This window comes from Bos javanicus, chromosome 6, assembly GCF_032452875.1.
Source record: "Bos javanicus breed banteng chromosome 6, ARS-OSU_banteng_1.0, whole genome shotgun sequence".
In the NCBI taxonomy this organism is placed as follows: Eukaryota; Metazoa; Chordata; class Mammalia; order Artiodactyla; family Bovidae; genus Bos; species Bos javanicus.
The window spans coordinates 46,677,699-46,699,872 of record NC_083873.1 but is presented as its reverse complement, the minus strand read 5'-3'; the positions used below and the strand labels follow the sequence as shown (position 1 = coordinate 46,699,872).

The window sequence follows — 22,174 nt, the reverse complement described above, 5'->3', positions numbered from 1 at the left end:
AATCTACTATTTCCCTGGCTGTAAAAAAACTTACCAGATATATATTCATTCTTCCTTTCATTTAACCATCCATCCACATAACATTATAAACCTGCTCAGTATCAGATTCCATTCTAAGCACTGGGAATATAGCAGTAAAGAAGATGGATAAACTCCTTGCCTTCATAAAACAAACTCTTTTGGGAGTAGGCAGGGGCAATTAATAAGAGGAGGAAGAAAAGAGGAAGAATTTCAGATAATGATCAGCTATTACAAAAGAAAGGAAAGATGTCAGGGTAAGTTTCTCTGAGGAGCTGTTACCTGATTTAAGACTCAAAAATTACAAGGAGCCAACACTGTGATGATCTTGGAGAAAAAACAATCCAAACAGACTTAAAAGCTGGTGTAAAAACCTTACGGAAGAACCAGCTGTGTATGAGGGATAGAGTGTAGGACTAGAAGGACCAGTCCAAAAAAGATTTTCAAGAATTCTGGATATCTTTCAATAAGAAGAGGGAAAAGTAAATAATCTATGCTTTTAAAATAGCACTCTCCACTGTGGAGAATGAATTGTGGGAGACAAGACTGAAAACAAAGAGAAATAAGACCAGTCCTTATCCAAGCAAAAGGAGTTATTGTCTTGGACCAAGGTTCTAGTAGAGGATATAGTGACAAGTGGCCAGATTCAGGACGTATTCCGGGGAAAATGCTTTTAGATGTTCTGATGAAATGGATGGAAGCTGGTAGGCAGAAGAAAGTCTAAAGAAGCACAGAGAGTGCTTCCACTAATTAAGATAGGAAAGAGTGAGGAGGACTAGACTTGGGCAGCAAGTAGGGGCAGGTGATAGAGACCAAAAGTTCTATTTTTAGACATTATAACATGTCTAAACATTTGAAGTATGTATCAGATATTTAAGTGCAGATAGACAAGAGCAGTCAGATATATAAATCTTGAGCTTAGAGAAAAGTAAGGTTAGGAATAGAGACATAAATTAGGAGTCATGAGCATACAGATGGTCTTTAGACTGAATGAGATCACCCAAAAGAGCTAAAGATAGCTATTACTGGATTCTAGGAGACTGGCTCCAAATCATGAAGAAAAGGACAACTAACATCTCTTCTAGACACTTACTTTGAATTAAGCCCTTTATATGCATTTTTCCCTTTAAGCCTTAAAAATAAAGAAACAAACAAAAACTTATGAGATACTAACATGATTATCTCCATTCTGGAGATAAGAAACTGAGAAGTTAATGGGATCAAGACAGTCAGTAGCAGAACTGGATCTCAACTCAGACCAACTGACCTCAGGACCTGATTCTATGCTACTGTGAGAGGAATAATATTAAATAACAGTAGAGATATAAACAAGCAGTTAAATACTGGAAGCAGCTAAACACATTCTACTTCAAGAAGAACAAAGACAAGTTTATCCAAAGGAGAAGATTTGAATGTGCTGGAAAAAAGAAGAGCTCCATATTCGTCTTCATACATACTTTGAAGATGTGGGAAAACAAAATGCTTACAGATCACAGAAAAGGCCAAAGGAGAGGAAAGGAAAAAAGTGAGCAATAAAAGCAGATCTGGAAATCCATCTGTGATAAACCTGAGATGAGATCTTCCTGAGTATGAACTTACTTTTGCAAGCAAAGTTGATGTTCACAATCTGCCTTTTTCATTAAGTGTTCTTTAGAAGAAAAGTTTAAATAAATCAGAAACAAAACATTAACAAAACTTAACTTTTAAATAACATACAACATTTGATAATTTTGTACTAAGACAGCTTTGACAATTTTTTAAATGAGCTCTTCTTGTGTTCCTGCCCTTAAGACTGGCCATGTGCCTGAGGCTGCTGTACCCATTTAGCCAAATAACGTAGAATAAATATCAGCCAAAGGTTCAGGACCTGGGTGCTTTCCACTGAATTTAATACATGCAAAGTAGCTTTTTTTTTTTTTTTTAAGTTTCTTCCTATTCAAGACGAACTGCACTGAGAACTGCCTGGTCTGAGACTCTGCCAAGAAACCGACAGCACAGCTGCACCTCACACACCCACACGAAAACTTCAGCCAAGATAACAGGATAAGATGCTGTCATGCCCATGGCTGTTCATCTGATCAACAGCAAAAGCCTAAACACTCCAGTGCATCAAAATATTCTCTCAATTATCAATGAAATAAGACAGAAAAGAAGAAAAATCAAATGAAGAAGACATGTTTAAAGTACCCAAATTTTAGTATTATTCCATCTGATAAGCAGAGAATTACACTGGTGCTAAAGTAATTTTCTTTACAATGAATCTGTAAAACTACAAAATTCTAACACAGAGCACACAGTTTGCTTTGGGGTGCGGGGGTCTGGGGTTCATTTCATCATCTTTTTCTCATGCTTTTTGGTTTCTTTGGTAATGTCCGCTAAGTATCTTCTCAGGACCAGGACCTGTACTGTATGTATATTAGCTTTCTCCGCTCCGAATTCAGTAATTGTCTTTTGATTCTTAGGACAGATAATACTATGCCCTTCCTCGGGGTCTTTGCACACATGGCATTTCCTCTTTCATTTTCTCCACCCCTCTGACTCACCTTTACCTATTTACTTTATTGAGCCTTCATATTGCAGTTAAAACTTGAATTCCTTGGGGAACCTTGTCAAACACTGCTATATGATCATACATCACATTGTACTTTTAGGCACAGCATTTAACATAGCATTTATGATTATTTGTTTCTATGATTATTGTCTTAACATCTGTTCATACCTCTCAAGCATAAGTTTCTTGCTCACTCTTCTGTCCCTAGCACTTGGTACACAAAAGGTGCTCAACAAGATCCTCTCAAATAAATGAAGCAGACTGTGTGTGTAATTGACAACTGGCGTGCTGCGATTCATGGGGTCGCAAAGAGTCGGACACGACTGAGCGACTGATCTGATGAAAATCTATTTTTACATTTCAGAAAGGAGATTCAAACAGAAAGAGGAACTTTTCTGTGTAAGAAATTTTTGTTGGCAAAAGAGTTATTAAGAATTATCTAGAAATCAACTATACTTCAATTTTTAAAAAGTAAACTTAAAAAAATTATCCAGTTCTTTATTATCCAAGTCTCACTGCCTCTTTCACATGCGCTGTTGCTAAACAGCATTTCCACCAGAGGGCAGACAGAGGAGGATAATGTATTTCTTTGAAAATATAGATTTTCTTCTTTTAGTCTATCTGGAAAGCTATGGAAATGTCAGTTTCTACTTAAATTCTATTGTTTCTGCTAGAAACTGCGACCAGCGCTACAGGTTGTTGTCTTTGAGTGATCTAGGACAATTTATCCCAATATCAACAGAAAGAACTCTGGAATTAAAACAGACCTGATTCCAATCCCAGGAACTCAATTTCTCACCATAAAAAATAATGAAACTGAGCTAGACCATCTTTAAAATTCATTCAAATTCTTTGTTTTTGATTTCGTTATAATGAACAAAAGATGATGTTTAAAATACTGCTAGACTGTTAACCTAGAACAGTAGATTATAGAATAATGAGAGGGGGAAAAGTAACTCTAAGAACTTTCAGGACAGCAACAAAACTGTTCCTATTAAACACTGGGAGATTTGCAAAGCTTATTTCCAAAACCACTGCGACAACTCTTTGAAGTAGGTACTTTCAGCATCATACTGAACCTGTTAGTTTATGAAGGTGAAGTTCTTAATTAGCTAAAATGGATTACTAAATGGTCAAACCAGGTTTCAAACAAGTCCATGTCTAGAATCGTTTACCACTGTACAATACCGTTACCTCTTTAGAGTCAGGTAAATGGCCCTCATAATCAAATTAGGCACTTCAAGTAAACAGTTTATGCTCCACACTTGCAACCATGTATGTAGCTTTCTAAATCTGCCATATTCCCACATGTCATTCCTTTAACCTGGAATGGCATGCCCGTCTTCTTGTCAGGCTGCTCTTCCTTAGCCTTTGAGACCCAGATCAGGAACTCACTCCACCATGAAGTTTTCCCTGCCTATCCATTTCTAGATTACCGTTGCTCTTCCTCACGCCCCTGATCATATGTACATATATCTGTCATAGGATTTATCCATGTGCTCTAATGAAATTGTCCGTGCTTGGGTTACCCTCTGGCTGATGAGTTCCTCAAGGGCAGGAACTTGTTCTGCCTAACACAGTGATTATTAACACCATAATGCCACATCCCTTTGATTAGGATTTTATATATTAATATACACTATATTTAACATCTCCAAGCCACATCTGTGAGACAGCTGTTTCTCTACAGTCTATACAGAGAACCTTGGCCAAGAGAGGCCATATAACTGTAATGTAGCACACAGCTAGAATTTGACTCTAATCTTCTGACCCCAAGTTCACTGACAATATAGGTGGCTCCTGATTTAAAAGAAGTGCTCATTATTTAACTTTAAAACTCAAAACACATTTTCTCTTAGAATCAAAGCTTCTGGACATATAGCATTAATAGTAATTCAAGAGTTAAACATTACATATGAGCAATCTGCCAAGAGTAATTGTGTTAATGGAGTCAGGATTCCACTAGAGACATCAAGTTGAGCACCATGGCCTACTGAAGGCCCAGCAATAGTAACACTATAGCCCAGTGGAGCTATGCCAGTTCTTCATCATGGCACTGGCTTCTATGACTTGAAAAGGGGGCTCTACCAGCCTGAAGGGTAAGATTTCAAAGAGATTTCAGGAGATTCAGAGCTGCAGCAGGGCTCTGGACCAAAGGAAGTAGTGTGGGACAGGGGAGAATGGGGACAGGATGGTGACTAGAAGCAAATCTCCAGGAGATAAGAGGGTGTGGGGGGTGCACATTTATGGATTTTTCACAGGAACACAGGCAAGATGAGGATTCTCCTTTCCATTATCTCCCTTTGCTGCTAGCTAAAGAGCTATTACTGTAATAAGGGATGAGATTCCTGGTTCTGTACCAAAACAGCTTCCCTTTCTTCCCCTTATCCTAACTGCTGTTATCAATCCTACCTCCACATAATTATTTTGGACCAGCACTTTGAAGAGAAAAATTATAACTGTGCTTAGGAGAAAGCTTTTAGATAGCAGCAGGAGCTGTAGTAATGAGAAGAATGAAGAGAGAGGAAAGGCTAGAAACACCCAGCAACAGAGTAAAGAAAGGAACATTCCTGTGGCCATTTAACAAAAGCAGGCTTCCAAAACAGATGCATGAGTCATGCATAGGTACATCCTCAATTGAACAAATGAACTTATAAGGAGAAGAAACACCAACTGAAAGTGATGTCTCCCTCCCCTGAATTTCTATAGTACTTACTATTCCTACCAAATGGCATATCATATGTGCTGCCTTATTTTGTAACTATTTGCTTAATTACATCTTATGTTCCTACCATATTGTAAGTTTCCAGCAGCTCAGCATAAAGTTGCCATTTAAGTATTAGCTGAATATATAACTGACTTTTTTCTTTCTTAAAGAACCTGTTTTGTTTTTAATTGTGTCCACTTGCTATCCCATAGTTGTATGAAAGACATATGATACTGTTTTCACAATATCACATTTCAAAGTAACAATGGAGAATCCCTGACTCCAAAAGAAGATCACAGGAACTTATAACATGTTGGAAGTTAGAAGGTGCCAGTGTATAGCCATGTATGTGACATCAGGATGAGGTAAGAATTTGTGTGCTTCCTGTCCATTCCTGCCTCATGCAAATGTGACAGAAACAAAAACTGTGAAAGAGAAACTTCAGAAGATTAAAATACATGTATTTACTTGCTCATTTCATCTATAAAATGGAATCTTATAAAACTTTCTCCAGTGGTCACGTATGAATGTAAGAGTTGGACTATAAAGAAAGCAAACGCAGAAGAATTGATGCTACTGAACTGTGGTGTTGGAGAAGACTCTTGAGAGTCCCTTGGACTCAAAGAGATCCAACCAGTCCATCCTAAAGGAGATCAGTCAGGACTGATGTTGAAGCTGAAACTCCAATACTTTGGCCACCTCATGCGAAGAGTTGAGTCATCTGAAAAGACCCTGATGCTAGCAAAGATTGAGGGCAGGAGGAGAAGGGGACGATGGAGGATGAGATGGTTGGATGGCATCACCGACTCAATAAACATGGGTTTGGGTGGACTCCAGGAGTTGGTGATGGACAGGGAGGCCTGGCGTGCTTCGATTCATGGGGTCGCAAAGAGTCGGACACAACTGAGCAACTGAACTGAACTGAATGCACCCAGTGCAGTTAGCCATATACTTGTGTTAAGTTCAGTTCAGTTCATGAAGTTATAGGCCTAAAAATACGAAACAGCTTTGTGAAGTACCACCACCTAAGTTTTCATCTGTTATATTTAATATAAGTACAAGCTGTCCTAAAAGCCTTCAAATATGATTTGTGAAATCACCTAAATTCTGTGTGGGGGGCGGGGGGGCGGGGGGGGTGGTACTAATGACAAAGCATTAGTGTGCATGTAGAGACATGTTAATACAGCAGCACCTAACATTTTATAAGCACTTAGCAAGTTCCAGCAACTGGGCTAAATGCTTTATGTGAACTATCTCATGAAATCCTATGAAGTAGGTAGGAGTAATATAATCTTGGTTTACAGATCAGGAAGCTGAGGCTCAGACAGGATGAGTAACTTGTCTAAATTCACACACAAAGTAAGCAGTGGAGATAGGATTCAAAACAGTATCTGTTGACTTCAAAGCCCCAGCTCTTCACCATTACACTCCTTGTTCTCCTCTTTTCTGTATTAATGAGAATATTTCAAAAATATTTCCAAATTCACAATTAGCTGTGTCACACCTTGGATATATTTATATCTACACCATGGATATAATACATCATTTACATTTACTCTGCACTTCATTTCTTAACATCTTTCTTTCTTACTACTTTTTAAAAAGTGCTACATTCTAAATTTATGATACCGTATCTAACGTTCTTAATATTAAGAAAGCAACTGGCATAATAGTTTCTTTTGGCAAACTACGTATTTTAGAAAAATCAATTCCTAATATCTTAATACAGTACTGTACAGCTAAACACGTTACAGTTACTACACACTTACTACTTTCTAATAAAGTATGAAAACTTCTTTGTAAGTATCAAAAGGTATGGTAGGAGGGTCAGGAAGGAGAAAGTAAAAATATTGTTAATGAAAGTAACTATCCTTAAAGCTGGCTATATGAAATGGTTAGTGAAAGAAGTTCTGTATTTTGAAGCTACCCAGATACACAACCTAAAAACTATTTGTCATTTGAAAAATATCTCAATTATTGCCATGTTTATGTGAAGTGCTAATTTCTAAAATATAGGTGCAACCTGTATTCATAACTTTTCCAAAGTCTGTTTCAACTAAGAATTTCAAGTTACAAAAGACTCAGAAGTTCTTACAGTGACAGTCATAACTTATTATGGGAAAATGCAACTGACTGAAGGTTCAACATAGCAAGACTTTGGTGAAAAGCAACTTTAACGAAATATAATATAAACATAAAAAATAACTTTCAAATATAAAAAATGAAAAAATTTAAAGCCTTCCACACTCCATCTTAACTCAGGCGGTTTACAGACTTTGTGGTGTCCAGAGCTCAGAGTGAGATTTTAGCTGATCAGCTGCTCAGGACCATCAACAGAGGCTTATCTTTAGAACAAGCAAGCATGTGAGCGCCTCAGATGCATGGTGGTCAGTAGGGCATGTCTCTGTAACGTGGACTAAATTCCTGCACTATGCTATATTTGGACACCTAAGAGCCACACCCTGAACTTGGGAAACCTAAATATCAGTAGTTGTATCAAAGAGAAATAACTACACACTTTCTCTCAGGAGCTCCTTACCTTTCATCATTCAAGAACTACATGTAATTTTTAGGCATCCTAGATAAATATTGGTAAATGTCTCAATGCTCAGAGTTCAAAAATTACAAGGGTATTATTATTCTCTTCCCAACAGTGATACAATGGACACTAAGAGAAGATTTTAATACTTTTCCTATTGTCAAGTGCATTCTTATCATTTAAACAAGAATATGCCATCAACACCTATTTTCATGAAGATTATGGAAGATAACAAAGACATATCTAAAAACAGAAACTGGAGAAACACTGAATCTCAAAATTGTATGACTGTTCTGAAGATTAACAAAACATATGAGGAAATAACTCTTAGGAATGGTAAAAGTGCTCCACAAATGTAAATTATTATCATAGTATAATAAGTATTATTACTTATAACAAATAAGTAAGTTCAAGGAGTCTACTTACTTTATGTATCAGTCAATAAAATAGTGGACTCAATGGCTATAAAGGAACTAAATGTCAAGTTTTCCTAAATATCTCATTATGGCATCATTGAAGACATCACCTTAGGGACTGAGTGGATGAATTTCTAGTTACGTATCTTCCATTTTACACTCAGCCCTTGACCTTTTTTTTTAAACCCCAAACTGAGACTATAAAGAATAATTCACATCAAATGAAAGCAAGTTCTTTAAGGGCAAACAATATCTCTCGTTCATTCCTATACTCACAACACGCTATACAATGCCAAAAATATAACATGCACTAAACAAATGTGGAATGGCAGATGTTTCTTAGGAACTCAATTAATACTTGCTGGATAAGTGAGTGAATAATAAAATGATTTATTAACCAAAGCTGCCAGGAAAATGTCACCTTTGCATTCACTCTTAAGAGTGGCATTTCTAGATAAAGCAACAAACTTTTCAAAAGTATGGTTAAACTTCATAAAAAAGAGAGGATGATACTTTTCAAAGAATATGTTAATAACAAAATAACAAAAACAATTCTAAATTACAGCTTTACAAATGTTTGCTTTATTTTCTGCTAAGAGTTCAAAAATGCTCAAATTTTTTTTCTCTTGGAATTTGAAAGTCTCTTCAAAAGACTACCTGCACAGGTGACTTGGGATTTTTTTATTCAACAAATATTTACTGAGTGCACAGTAATTACTAGCGGGCACTAGATAAAACATCAGAGACAAGAAATTATTACTAAGACTAATGTAAAGCTTAATGTAAGAAAATGTATTGACTTCAAGGAGTTCAACAAATGATGAACACAACGTCCAGTTAATACATGCTTTATTTCCAAAGAGTATTAAATCAAAGGCCAGATAAAAGTTGAGCTTTCACAGTTTCATGTCACACATCTCTGGGCAAGAAGAGACATTACATGAGAAACGTGTTAATCCTTATTTCTTCCAGAATAGAAAAATTCACCAATTTCCATGGTAAAAGCATTTTCAAGATAATGTTACTCAGGAAATTTGTTTGATATGACTCTTTCTAGGACATCTAGCATCTGAAACAGTTCACAAATTATATTAGCTGCATTTGGTATATAGCATTTTCTAACTTAGGCTTCATCTACTAATATACATTACTAACACCAAAACAACTTTTAGGAAAAGTTTACTTGTTTTTTGAGTACTACTAACACAATGATTAAAACATTAAAATACTAAATGGCACCCCCATTTACAGGGGACTTTTTCAATAGCTAGAGTTATGTGATAAAGGAAAAATGTGAATAATGTGCTTTAGTAATAAAAATAAATTCATAAAGAAAATAATGTGCTTCAATAATAAAAATAAATTCATAAAGATGGACTCCTGAACACCATGTCACTGTACAGTGCTCACTCAACTTCTCTCCAAGGTCTATTTTTTAAGTCTCAAATTGCCCAACAGTAGCTGAGTTCCATATGGGGAGGGGAAGGTAGACTACTGGTGGTCAGAGTCTGCATATGAGGACATGGGAATACTAGGTCCATACAAGGCAAGCTCCTCAGTGAGGTAACAGCCCAATGGTGTCAAGAGACTGAAAATGTACAGGGGGACTGAGCTAACTAGAAAATATATTGATGATAACAGAACTAGTTTTTTCATGATTGGTGAAAAGAGATAGCTCAGTTGGTAAAGAATCTGCCTGCAATGCAGGAGACCCCGGTTCAATTCCTGGGTTGGGAAGATCTGCTGGAAAAGGGATAGGCTACCCACTCCAGTATTCTTGGGCTTCTCCTGTGGCTCAGCTGGTAAAGAATCTGCCTGCAATGTGGGAGACGTGGGTTCCATCCCTGGGTTGGGCAGATCCCCTGGAGAACGGAAAGGCTACCCACTCCAGTATTCTGGCCTGGAGAATTCCATGGACTGTATAGTCCATGGGGTCACAACGAGTCAGACATAACCGAGAGATAAATAGGACAAGAAGTCAACTAAATAAACCAGCTAGAATTAATCCAGTAGTGTTAGACTGCTATCAATGTGAACTAGTATCAGGTATCAGTGAGAACTCATGACTTTTAATATACAGAGAGAAGTAAATACAGGAGTGTGTTTCTTAACTCTTGCTACTGAGAGGGCGTGGGAATAATACCTCAATAGCAATGAGAAGACCTAGTGTGCAAATCTTGGTTTCTAAATACTACCTCAACTACAAGTAACCAGAACTCCTTGGAGTAATGGTTGTTTCCAGGGGTAGAGCTAAGAAATAACAAAATAAGCCTAGAACACCTTTTTGTGCCAGAATATAAGGAAGGCTTAAAAAACTATGAAGACACACATATAAAAGAATAGAAAAGTCAGCTTGAAAGGTTTACAACAGTCATATCTGGGACAATTAAAGCATCAAAATAACAAGAGCAACAAACTCACTGAATAAAGTTGAAATCCAGGCACCATGCTGATATAAATGAATAAATACAGAAGATCAATTTTCAGATCAGTCATAAGATTTTGATATTCATTATTTCTCCCACTTCTATTTTCAAGATATGCCTTTTATCTCCCACCATCTTCACAGGACAAGATATTAATATACTCTGTTTAATTTTTCCTTATAGTAGAATGCAACTAATAAATAGAAGGAATGACGGGATTTTTAAAAACTATAATTTGACAACCATCAGAGTAACAATTCAGGCAAAATGGATGCTAAAATCAGTGGGTGAAAAGTGATGAGGGATGTGATGTTACAAAGTCTGCAAGTTTCTCTTCATAAAAAAATACTAACTACAAAGGGGGAAAACGCAGCTTTACAGTTACAGAAGCAGAACAGACATTATCTTAATCAAGTGATCAAAGGTAATACTGCATAACAGACTAACACCAGGTGGCACTCAAAGGCTCTAATGAAAAGAATCATTTCTGTGACAGTCCAGCCCCAAATGCCTAACATGGATCTAATCAGAGAAAATACCCAACAAATCCTAATTTAGATACAACCTACAAAATGACACTGTTAACAATTACTGGCCACAGACATGCAAGGCCAGGAAATACTTTGGAATTGTTCCAGATTAAAGAAGACTGCAAAGTGAGGACACCTGGGTATACTTGCATACTCATTATCAGGACCAAAAGCAAAGCTGGAATGAGGGCCTCTGGGCAGTGTTTTGGTCCTGAAGATTTTCACTCAATTTGAAGTTGCTTTCAATTAAGAAATTAAAAACTGTATTACTAATCTTTCTTTTTCCATTATATAGGCATAGACTTCTAATAATTGCTAACTCCTTCATTACTTTGTAGTTTGTGGTTTTCTTCGAGAAAGTATGGCAATCTTTTAACACTAACAGTGGTTATAGCAAATACCAGGTCCTTATTAGCTGTCTAGTCTTGTTCTAAGCTGTATATACTGATTGATTAATCCTTAACAGAGACTTCTATAGAGGGTACTATTACCATCTACATTTCACAGATGGGGAAAGTTAAAGACAGAAAAGATTAATACACTTGCCCAAGGGGAAAAAATCTATACAAAGACTTGAATCCAGGCAGTCAAGTGCCACACCTCCTTTAGAATACTGTCTGTCTAGGAAAGGATAGCTGTACCTTGGAGTTTCTCAAGATATCAGTATCCAAAAGGTGAGAGACTCAGTGATTATAAAGACTCAGAATCTTTAAAAAAGCTAATTGTTCAACATTCACTTAGTACCAGGTTGCAAAGATCTAAGATCCTATCTTCATAATATTGGAAAGCTTGCCATACAGATTTATGCTGTTTATTTAGGAAAAAAAACAACCAATAATAAACTACTGCAAAAATATCTTTGACACTTTTAAAACGAGATTTACTATTCAATTCAGTTCATGACTTTTAATATACAGAGAGAAGTAAATATAGGAGTGTGTTTCTTAAGTCTCGCTACTGAGAGGGCGTGGGAATAATACCTCAATAGCAATGAGAAGACCTAGTGTGCAAATCTTGGTTTCTAAATACTACCTCAACTACAAGTAACCAGAACTCCTTGGAGTAATGGTTGTTTCCAGGGGTAGAGCTAAGAAATAACAAAATAAGCCTAGAACACCTTTTTGTGCCAGAATATAAGGAAGGCTTAAAAAACTATGGAGACACACATATAAAAGAATAGAAAAGCCAGCTTGAAAGGTTTACAACAGTCATATCTGGGACAATTGTGTCCAACTCTTTGAGACCCCATGAATCGCAGCACGCCAGGCCTCCCTGTCCATCACCAACTCCTGGAGTTCACCCAAACTCTTGTCCATCGAGTCAGTGATGCCATCCAGCCATCTCATCCTCTGGCGTCCCCTTCTCCTCCTGCCCCCAATCCCTCCCAGCATCAGTCTTTTCTAATGAGTCAACTCTTTGCATGAGGTGGTGAAAGTATTGGAGTTTCAGCTTTAGCATCAGTCCTTCCAGTGAACACCCAGGACTGATCTTTAGAATGGACTGGTTGGATCTCCTTGCAGTCCAAGGGACTCTCAAGAGTCTTCTCCAACACCACAGTTCAAAAGCATCAATTCTTCAGCACTCAGCTTTCTTCACAGTCCAACTTTCACATCCATACATATTGCTCTACTATAAAAGCACAGCTGGAATTGAAATAACCTCTCTTTTTTTTACTTTTCTAATTGTCTACTCAATAATTCACATTTGTATTTCCTTGTTCTCTTGCAATTGACTTATTTCCAAGATTCAAAAGTGCTTTCCTGTTTTAATGTTTTTTTCAGGCCCCAGCTGTGTCACTGGGGAAAAAAGTAATTTTGCTCACTTTGGTGAAACAGTGTTGAAGACAAATGAACAGTTATTACCAAATTATTAAATTCAGAATTCTTCTTAAATTATAAATTGCCCTCTTATTCCACATAAACAGAATACTTTATTATCTAGTAAGTAATGATAATTTATTTCAATGGAATTGTTGACAAACCAAAACCCTAGAAGTGACCTCTAAATCCTGCCTAGTCCATTTACTTGGAAAACAAATGGATTCTTACATTCCTGAAGACAATACATTATCTATTTTGTAGCTTATACACGTCTTCAGTCTACACAAATGTTACTAGTAAAAATATTACACCAATTTGCTATTTCAGAGAATTCTGCTCCTTGCTTCCTATTAATATAAAGAGAAGTGAAAGACAACCAAAATGACAATTTTTTGAAAAAAATACTGTCCAAATTTTCCATTAGAAAATACAGAAAATTAAAACAGCATTGTAAACTAAATAAAACTTCCATTTTTTCTAGTAGCCTAAACTCATACAAGTATTGCTTTTCCTAGAATTGATAACAGCAGGAAATTACCCATAACTACTATTAATTTAGTAACTCTTTGTAGTTTCACAAAAGCATATCTTTCCAGACAGCTCAGTAAGGATGACTTTATAAACTTTATATTCATTGATTCTCTAATGTTATGTCTGTTCTTCTCCCTGCTGAGAAGACCTCACTTGGCAAAAACTGATGAGTAGCACAACTGACAAGAACTCCAGGACATGATGAAGACTCAGCATGGGAAAAGTATTCCATATTCTTAAGCTCTTTACAGTAGTTGCAAACAGCAGGCGGTATTTTTAGATATTACTGAAGTGTGATGAATACTATTTGCCTTTAGGGAGTGTGTCATGCTCCAAGACTCATATTATTCCTTACACTGACAAGTATCTGGAGGGCATCACTTTCTCAACGTTTCCAAACTAACGTGGAATGGACAGCACCTACTTTTTGACACCTAAAATTCACTTCTTTGATCCTCCAATGATGCTTTTAAAAACACCTGTTTCCTCCTGCACAGTATAGGCATTTCTGGCAATCCTAGGTGAACACAGTCAGGGTTTCACCTCATCAATGAAAAAACTGCTGTGCAGTAGTGAAAATCTGTAACAGCCAGAAAAATTTTGGAAAGGGTAGAGGTAACGCAAACTGTAATGATAGTGCCCAGTGTTGAGAGTTATATTAGCTCATTTAATTAAAATACCAAAATGGGATTTAATAAAGCATTTACATTTGGGAAATAACATGCTCTTACCATAAAATCCAGAGTGGGAAGAAAAGAGGTCTACGAGAAAAATCCATTTGTAATCCAAAAGTTTTCGACTGAAAATGTCAAGAACGTACCAGATTTTCTGAAGGAGTAACTATATTTTGTAACTTGTGACCCATGCTGCCAGACTCCACTCACCTACTTCTGGATCCAGAATAACCTTTTAAGCTTTTCTTCAATCTACTCTTGTCAACATCTACCTTCTCTTGCTCATCAATCTGTTACAGCTGTTTGTCAAGTAGGTACCCCTTTTCTCTCTGCTGTCTTCTGAGACAAGACTCATAATCACCAGGGAGAGGGGGTCAGAGAAGGAAGTAATCAGAGGGCATCATTCTGGAGGTCACACTGACAGGTCTAGGTTATGGCCACATGACCTAAAGCCAGTTACTTCCTGAAATTTCTCTAACTAGAGGAGGCAGGAAAAATTATTTTCTCTTTTGTCATGACCCTGGGAAAAGGTAAGTCTACAACTGCCCGCAGCCACAGAGTTAGCCTTTAGGAAATACAGTAGGAGAAAATAAAAGCAAAATCCAGAAAGAAACAGACAGAAATACAGATGACCAGAGTGGATTAAGCCCCTACTACATACCTATACTCTCCTTAAATAAAGATGGCTTTAATTAATTGATTTTCTCCTACATCAATTATATCTCAACTGGGCCATTCCATTAATATGTAAACACATTTAAAATCTTTCACCTTTTAAAAAAAAATAAAACTGCCCCTGACATCATATCTATCTTCAGGTTATCATAGTCCCATTTCTCTTCCCCTTCTTTTGAAAGTCAGTATTTACTGTCTTCACTTCCTCTTTCATCCACTCTAATGTGACTTTCACTTCCACCATTACAGCGCAACCTCAACCTCTACTTTGCTGACCCAAGGGTGGTTCTCTGTTGTGATCTTACTCAAACTTCTGGAGCATCTGACACTGTCTATGCCCTTTTTAAAAAAAATATTTCCTTCATATACTTCAGCACCCTAGACTCTCCCAGTTCCCCTCATAAGCTCATTGCTCACTTCTCTTTCTTCTTTCCAGGATCCCTCACTGCATCTTGACCTCTCAGCACTCAGTTCTTCACCTCTTTGAAATGTGACCATTATTGATCCCTCAACTGAGCCTTTTTCAACCTTTTTTCCCCTAACTGCCTCCAAGAAATTTTAACACCACAGGTACATAAAACTGGCACTGTATGATCCATAATTCCTGTCTCCAACCCCCCTCCCCCCATCAAATTCTTAAATCCAGTCCAACAGCAAATCCTGTCAGCTAGTCCTTCAAACTATATCAGGAATCAGACCCCTCTGCTACCTCCCTCTCCCAGGTCACTGCAAGAGCAGACCTTTTACTTCTACTCCTCTCTTCTCCAGAGTCTAACAGCCACACAGTAACTACATAATCTTCTCAAAAGACAGATCACACCTCACTGCTTAGCTCAAAACTCCTAAATGGAGCTAGAATTGCAGTAAGTATAATGACTTTAAACTTAAATCCTGAACTCTATTAGGCCCTACAAGGTCTTCTGAGATCATGCAAACCTGTTCATTACCTGTCTTCCTAAGACTGCTAACTTCATGAAGGTAGGATATCTATTTTGATCAGTGCTCTATTTCCAAAACCCGGAATAATGCCAGTCTTCAGGAGGAACTGAATCAATGTTTAATGACTTAATGAATGGAGCAAATGGGCATGCTTTTGTCACTTGCAATAAATAACACCTTTGATGATAAGCATTCTTACAACAAATTTCCCATTACTTAAAGTACTTTGAGTCTCTTTATCTTCTGCCACTAAAAAAAAGACTTAACTAAAACACATCAACTGCTCAAACTTTAAAAGAAAGCTCTAGAGTATAGAAGAAGACACAGTATACCGTAATTTCAAGCCAATCAACAAAGCATGTTGAACAGTCAGTTATGCACAGTAATTTATTAAGCGTTTAGTCTTGTGATAAATTCAGCCTCCAATATTTAATATAGTGCGGGTTCCATTAGAAACTAGAATGATTACTTTGAGGGGACATTCTTTAAAACCACTCAAAGAATCTAGACACAGGCCTAAAAACATATATCCACTAACTTAAAACTTAATCTTCTCTTTTTCAAAATTACACACCTAAAAGAAAATGCAGTCTAAAGTCATGGTCAGATTCATGCAATTGGGCATGCTCATTAAAAACAGATGAGAGAAATTTAACAGCTACCAAAGCAGATCAGTCTTCAACTATCTCACACTGCAATCTGGGATATGCTTGCTTACCTTTGCTAGGGTCACAGGCTCTGGATCAGTGGGTATGCAGCTAGCACACAGAAACCTATTATTAGTCACTGTAGTAGAGCTACAGCACTACCATTAAAATCCTGCCACAAAATATTTGGTACTGGTCAAAACATGGAAAATAAGGATGTTAGAATTCTACATTCTTACGATATATACTTCAGAAACCAAACAAACGAATACGCATATTTTAAAGGTAAGAATTTCTTGCATCTCCCCTCTCTCATTACTCATCCTCTCATCTTCCCTTTCCCAAGCCCAGCCCAGCCCACCTCCATCGCCTTCCAAAAAGTTCAGCGCACTGTTTTAAGAGAACTGTCATTCAAATTCTTCATGGGAAGTAATTCTATAAAGGACTTGAAAATGGCTAGTGATAGTGCCATCCAGCAATGGAATATTATTCTGTCAACCAGTTTCTTGCCCACACTAAATGCATTTTTTATTAACCTATGTTTTCAAACCATAAACCAACATAATTATAAAGAAAGAAATACAGATTACATTAAGATGTAATAAGGTATAGACTGTTGCTTGCTTATATAATTGTCAAGATTATAATATTTCTAATAAACTTTTGTGGATAAAATAGATGTAATAAGGGGTAATACCAACTTCCAACTCTTATGCTAAAACATGGTGGTACTACTTTTTGAACAAAATCCTTGTTGAATTAAAAATTTTTAAATGTTCAACTTTTTAACATGTCAGTAAAGTACTTCCTTTTTTCAAGCATAATCAGCTCTACCAGTTTCTTAAGAAAGCCCTTTACCTCATCAAACTACCCATTTGTAACTGCCATTCAGTTTCCTCCATTTTCTTACCTACGCCTTAAATAAGAAGTCACTCATTTACCTATGTCATATCTATTTATTCTCATAAATCAGTTTTTATTGTGGCAAAACATGTGTAACATAAAATTTACCGTTTTATCCATTTTAAGTGTATAGATCAATGGTATTAAGTATTCATATTGTTGTACAACCATCAGCACCATCCACTCCAGAACTCTCATCTTGCAAAATTTAAACTCTGTACCCATTAACCAATAATTCCCCATTCTCCTCCCACTGCTGCTGCTGCTGCTGCTAAGTCGCTTCAGTTGTGTCCAACTCTGTGCAATCCCATAGACGGCAGCCCACCAGGCTCCCCCGTCCCTGGGATTCTCCAGGTAAGAACACTGGAGTGGGTTGCCATTTCCTTCTCCAATGCATGAAAGTGAAAAGTGAAAGTGAAGTCGCTCAGTCGTGTCCGACTCTGTGCGACCCCATGGACTGCAGCCGACCAGGCTCCTCTGTCCATGGGATTTTCCAGGCAAGAGTACTGGAGTGGGGTGCCATTGCCTTCTCCGCCTCCCGCTAGCCCCCAGCAACTACTATACTACTCTTTGATTTTGACTACTCTAGGTACCTCATGTAAGCAGAATCATACTGTATTTGCTTTTCTGTGACTGAGTTATTTCACTTAGTATAATGTCTTCAAGGTTCACCCATGTTGCAACATTTGTCAGAATTTCCATACTTTTTAAGGCTGAATAGTATTTCACCGTATACCACATTTTGTTTATCTATTTATCTGTTGATAACCATTCGGGCTGCTCTACTCACACCTTCTTTAAGATTTATTTTGTGTGCAAATGTGAGTCAATTCCCCATACCAATGTTTAAATTGCTATCTGTAGATTAATGATTGTCTTCTCGCCACATTTAATGGCTTTTTTCCAATACATCACATTTCTCTATTTAGTACTACTGGCCACTTTTCATTTCCTCTCTCTATCCCCCAGAGAGAGAGAAGAAATTACTTACAAAGATTCATATAATGCAAAGACATAAAACATGAAGGACATCAGTGAACTAGAAAAATAAAATGAAACTAAAAGGATACACAAAATATACATGAGGACCCTTAACAGTTACAAAAAGTAGACAAAGAAGGAAATGAAATCACTGAAAGGGTTCACAAAATAAGCACAAATCACCTCCTCAGAACTAAAAAAGGATTCTTCATGAGGGCTCTCAGCATGTCCTTTGGGGGCGCAGGTGGACCATGCCCTCAACTATACAACCATCTGTCACTTTCTGAAAACTCTCCTCTACAGACTTTCAAGAAACTGTACCTTCCTGATTCATCCCCCATGTCTTGATGGCCATATTTATCTCATTAGCTACGCATTTGTCTTATTAGCAGTATTCCCAAGGAGCTATTCTCTTTCCTTTTCCTTCTCTCGGTGAACTCTTAATTCATATGACTCTAACGATGAGACCTTTATATGAGTGAATCACAACTCTACATCATTAATTCTGTTCTGAAACATAGCCCTTAAGCAGCCGTAAGTTACTAGTGATATATACCTGTTTGATAGTTTTTTTTTAGCTGATTACATGGTAAGAAAATTGATAATGGAAGTAAAAATTAAATTTCCTTCAATGCAACTGACATTTGCTGTTTCATTTTGTCAGACTGATCTAGACTTTTTCTCAACCATGAAATATTTTAATTTCAAATGTGAATCTTCAATCCTTTTTGTACATTATCTTCTGTGAAGATACATAGAAATGTAATGACCTTCTAGTTTAATAACTTAAGAATGCAGCTGATTTTAAGCAATTTTAATCAAAAGTTTCTAAATGATCCATCATTTTCAACTTCCTGGAAGAATTAATACCGATACAAAGAGAAAGAGAAACAGACTAGCCAAATGTTAGAAGAATGTGTATTAACGCCCTCTTATTGAAGAGCACCCTAACCAGATGAGAAAGTTAGACAATTAACATTATTTGTACTTAGTACTCCATTTCAGTAGTATAGCCATTCATAGTGTAAAGATTTTTAAGCATAAGACATAAGTGCTATGTGATTTATCCTGTGTTTTATCATACATTCCCTCTGAAACATATTTATATATGTAATATATGTATATACATATGTTCCAGAATTACAGAAATGTTTAGAATTTTTAGAAATAAGTCATGTTCATATTCAAATTGAAATTGTTATCTAGTATCTTTGAAATCTTTATTTTCTTTGTATTTATAATTTGCATTATTTCTATTACAGTTGCTTCTAAGTTGCTAATTTTCACTAGAATTGAAAAAGAGACCCAAGTAAACATAAGACTTGCTTGAAAAAAGAGTTTGTAAAACTAGCCACCTTTGAAGAAGAAAATACTATTACCAACGAACAAGTTCTGTATCCAAAAGAGCAGGAACAAAACATCTGTTCCACCTAAAGCAGAATTTGACATAGTGAGTCTTCCATAATCATGTAATTTTAACAACCAGAACTTGAACCAGAGTCCCTCCTACCCACCCCCTTCCCAAAAGATTAGTAAAGCAAAATTTAATACACATCCATACGGAACTGGTTCCCAATTGGTGGGGTAAGGAAAGAAAGAACAGTAAGATGTTCAAGAAAGCCTGTTTTCTAGATAGTCCATCACAGTGAAAAGTGGACAGCCCTTATGTTTACCTTCTGCAGAAGGTTCTGTTACTGTACTCCAAACGTGAGGTATCCCTTGAGTCTGTGAACATAGCAGAGGAGAAATGTAGAATAATTCAGGTATATAAAAAACCATAATAAGGCAAATTCACAAACAATTTTAGAATAGTACCTCTTTAAATGATAAGAAAAGCTTCGCTGCATGATGACTATATAAAAGTTCTTTATTTGAGGAAAAAATGAAGCTCACAATACATCTAATGCACGTGTTCACACAGAATAGAAACGATCAAGTTTTCTAGAGCCCAGTGTTGAGAGAAATGTAATAAGCAGTGGGTCTCTGCATCTCATATTGACAGGTGGTCTCTATTTCAGAACAAAACCAAGAAAGAACTATAAAGGAACACAGAGCTGTCTCAAAGTCAAGTATCTGCTATACGTTAAAAAGTCATAATTCATCCTAGCAAATCAGCATATGCAATGACTAAATCTACAGAAGTCAAGTATCCTGAAGTAAAAGAGAGAGTCCCAACAAGAAAAGAAAAAGAGAAATAGAAGACAACTAAAATAATTAAAATAGTTATCCCTGAAAGAGATCTGAAATTCAGAGAACACAGACCAAAATACTTACACAGGATAAGATTAAGAAACATTAGCAATTTATTGTGAGTGCTCTGAACTCATTTGGAGAAGGACCCAATACAAAGAAAGCTATCTGATTGTAAAAGAATAAAACCACACTTTATATAAAGTATAAAAATCAATTCTGATGAATACAAAACTGTTTTTGCAAAATGATCAAGTAATTTACATACTGATCAAGTAATATTTATTCTATTCTTATAGAAAAAGCCCATGTTAACACACTTGAATGCTGGTTGACAGAATAAATGAACAATATGCTTGTCTTACCTACCCTCTACATAAAAGAAACTTTGACTATAAAAGACTTTTGTTAGTGGTGCAAATAATGACATTTGTCATTCTGAAACTAGACTCTACCTCAAGAACAGGGCTTCCTTTGTATAAACCACTTTCTGTGGGCTATGAAAACCCAGTACCTCTATAGATAGTTAACAACTTCTCCTAGAACTAAAAGTATGATATAAAACTTGAAGTGTTAAACAGCTGGATTAATAAAACAGATAAGCATTTGAAGCATATTAAGAGTCTTATGTTTTTAAAATGATATATTAATTACAAATACCCTGAAAGCTATTAATCCAGCAGAGTGCCTACCACTGAAAGAGTGACAAAAGATAAAAGATAAATGTCCCTTTATATGCAACTAACTCCTCAGGCCTTACCTGACTTCTGCAGGCAGACCAGCATACTTCTTTCTCTATTAACTCACAGTGCCTACTGCCTATCATGATTACAGATCGTAGACAGTAGCACATCCTTTAATTACTTGTCAACAGAACTTCCCCCAATAGCAGACTGTAGGCAAGTGGAGAACAGAAAACATATTCTTCATCTGTATTTCTTCAGAACCTGTGTATCTTCAGTATCTGTGTATCATTATTCCTCCTACTCAAATCCACATTACATTAAACTCAAAGCAGGGTTTCTTGACTATAGTGAATTCATTGTCCTATATCTCTTCTATATTATATGACTTTCTAAAACAAGAAGCTGTAATAGCTCCTAATTAGTGCAATGATGTTAAAAAGGTTAAAAGACTGTAAACACTGCCAACTCATAATTTCTACAATAATATCCTCCTTTGCTACTGAGATCAGGCACACATCAAACATCCTCAATAAGTGCTCCAGGTAATCAGTATCATTTAGTAAGCGATACGGCCCCCAACTCAGAAACGTTAATCTCCAGTGTCCTCTGTATGTGTTGTGCTCACACTTATCTTAGTCTCTGAGCACTTGCGAGGTGGCAGGCACTATTCTAAGCACTTTACATTCACGAATTCATTTCATCTTCAACATTCTGTAGTAGACAGCCTTACCCCTATCTAACAGATGACAAAACCAAGATACAGAAAGGTTAAACACTACATGTTAATAGCAAAAGACAAATATTAAACAGTGATTTACTCTATCTCATACACTAAAAAATTACATTTCTGACTTGAAAACTATGCTTATTTGAGGGATTTAGGACTAATGGGAATTACAAGTACTCATTTAATATGCTAACCTGTACATATATCCCTCTTT

The 22,174-nt window shown here is 36.6% G+C and overlaps 1 protein-coding gene across 3 annotated transcripts in view; it reads right to left on the bottom strand.

The window, feature by feature from the left end:
* Window positions 1-22,174, bottom strand: part of STIM2 (stromal interaction molecule 2) — a 182,436-nt gene that overhangs the window by 33,817 nt on the left and 126,445 nt on the right. The gene's annotated exons all lie outside the window — the stretch shown is intronic.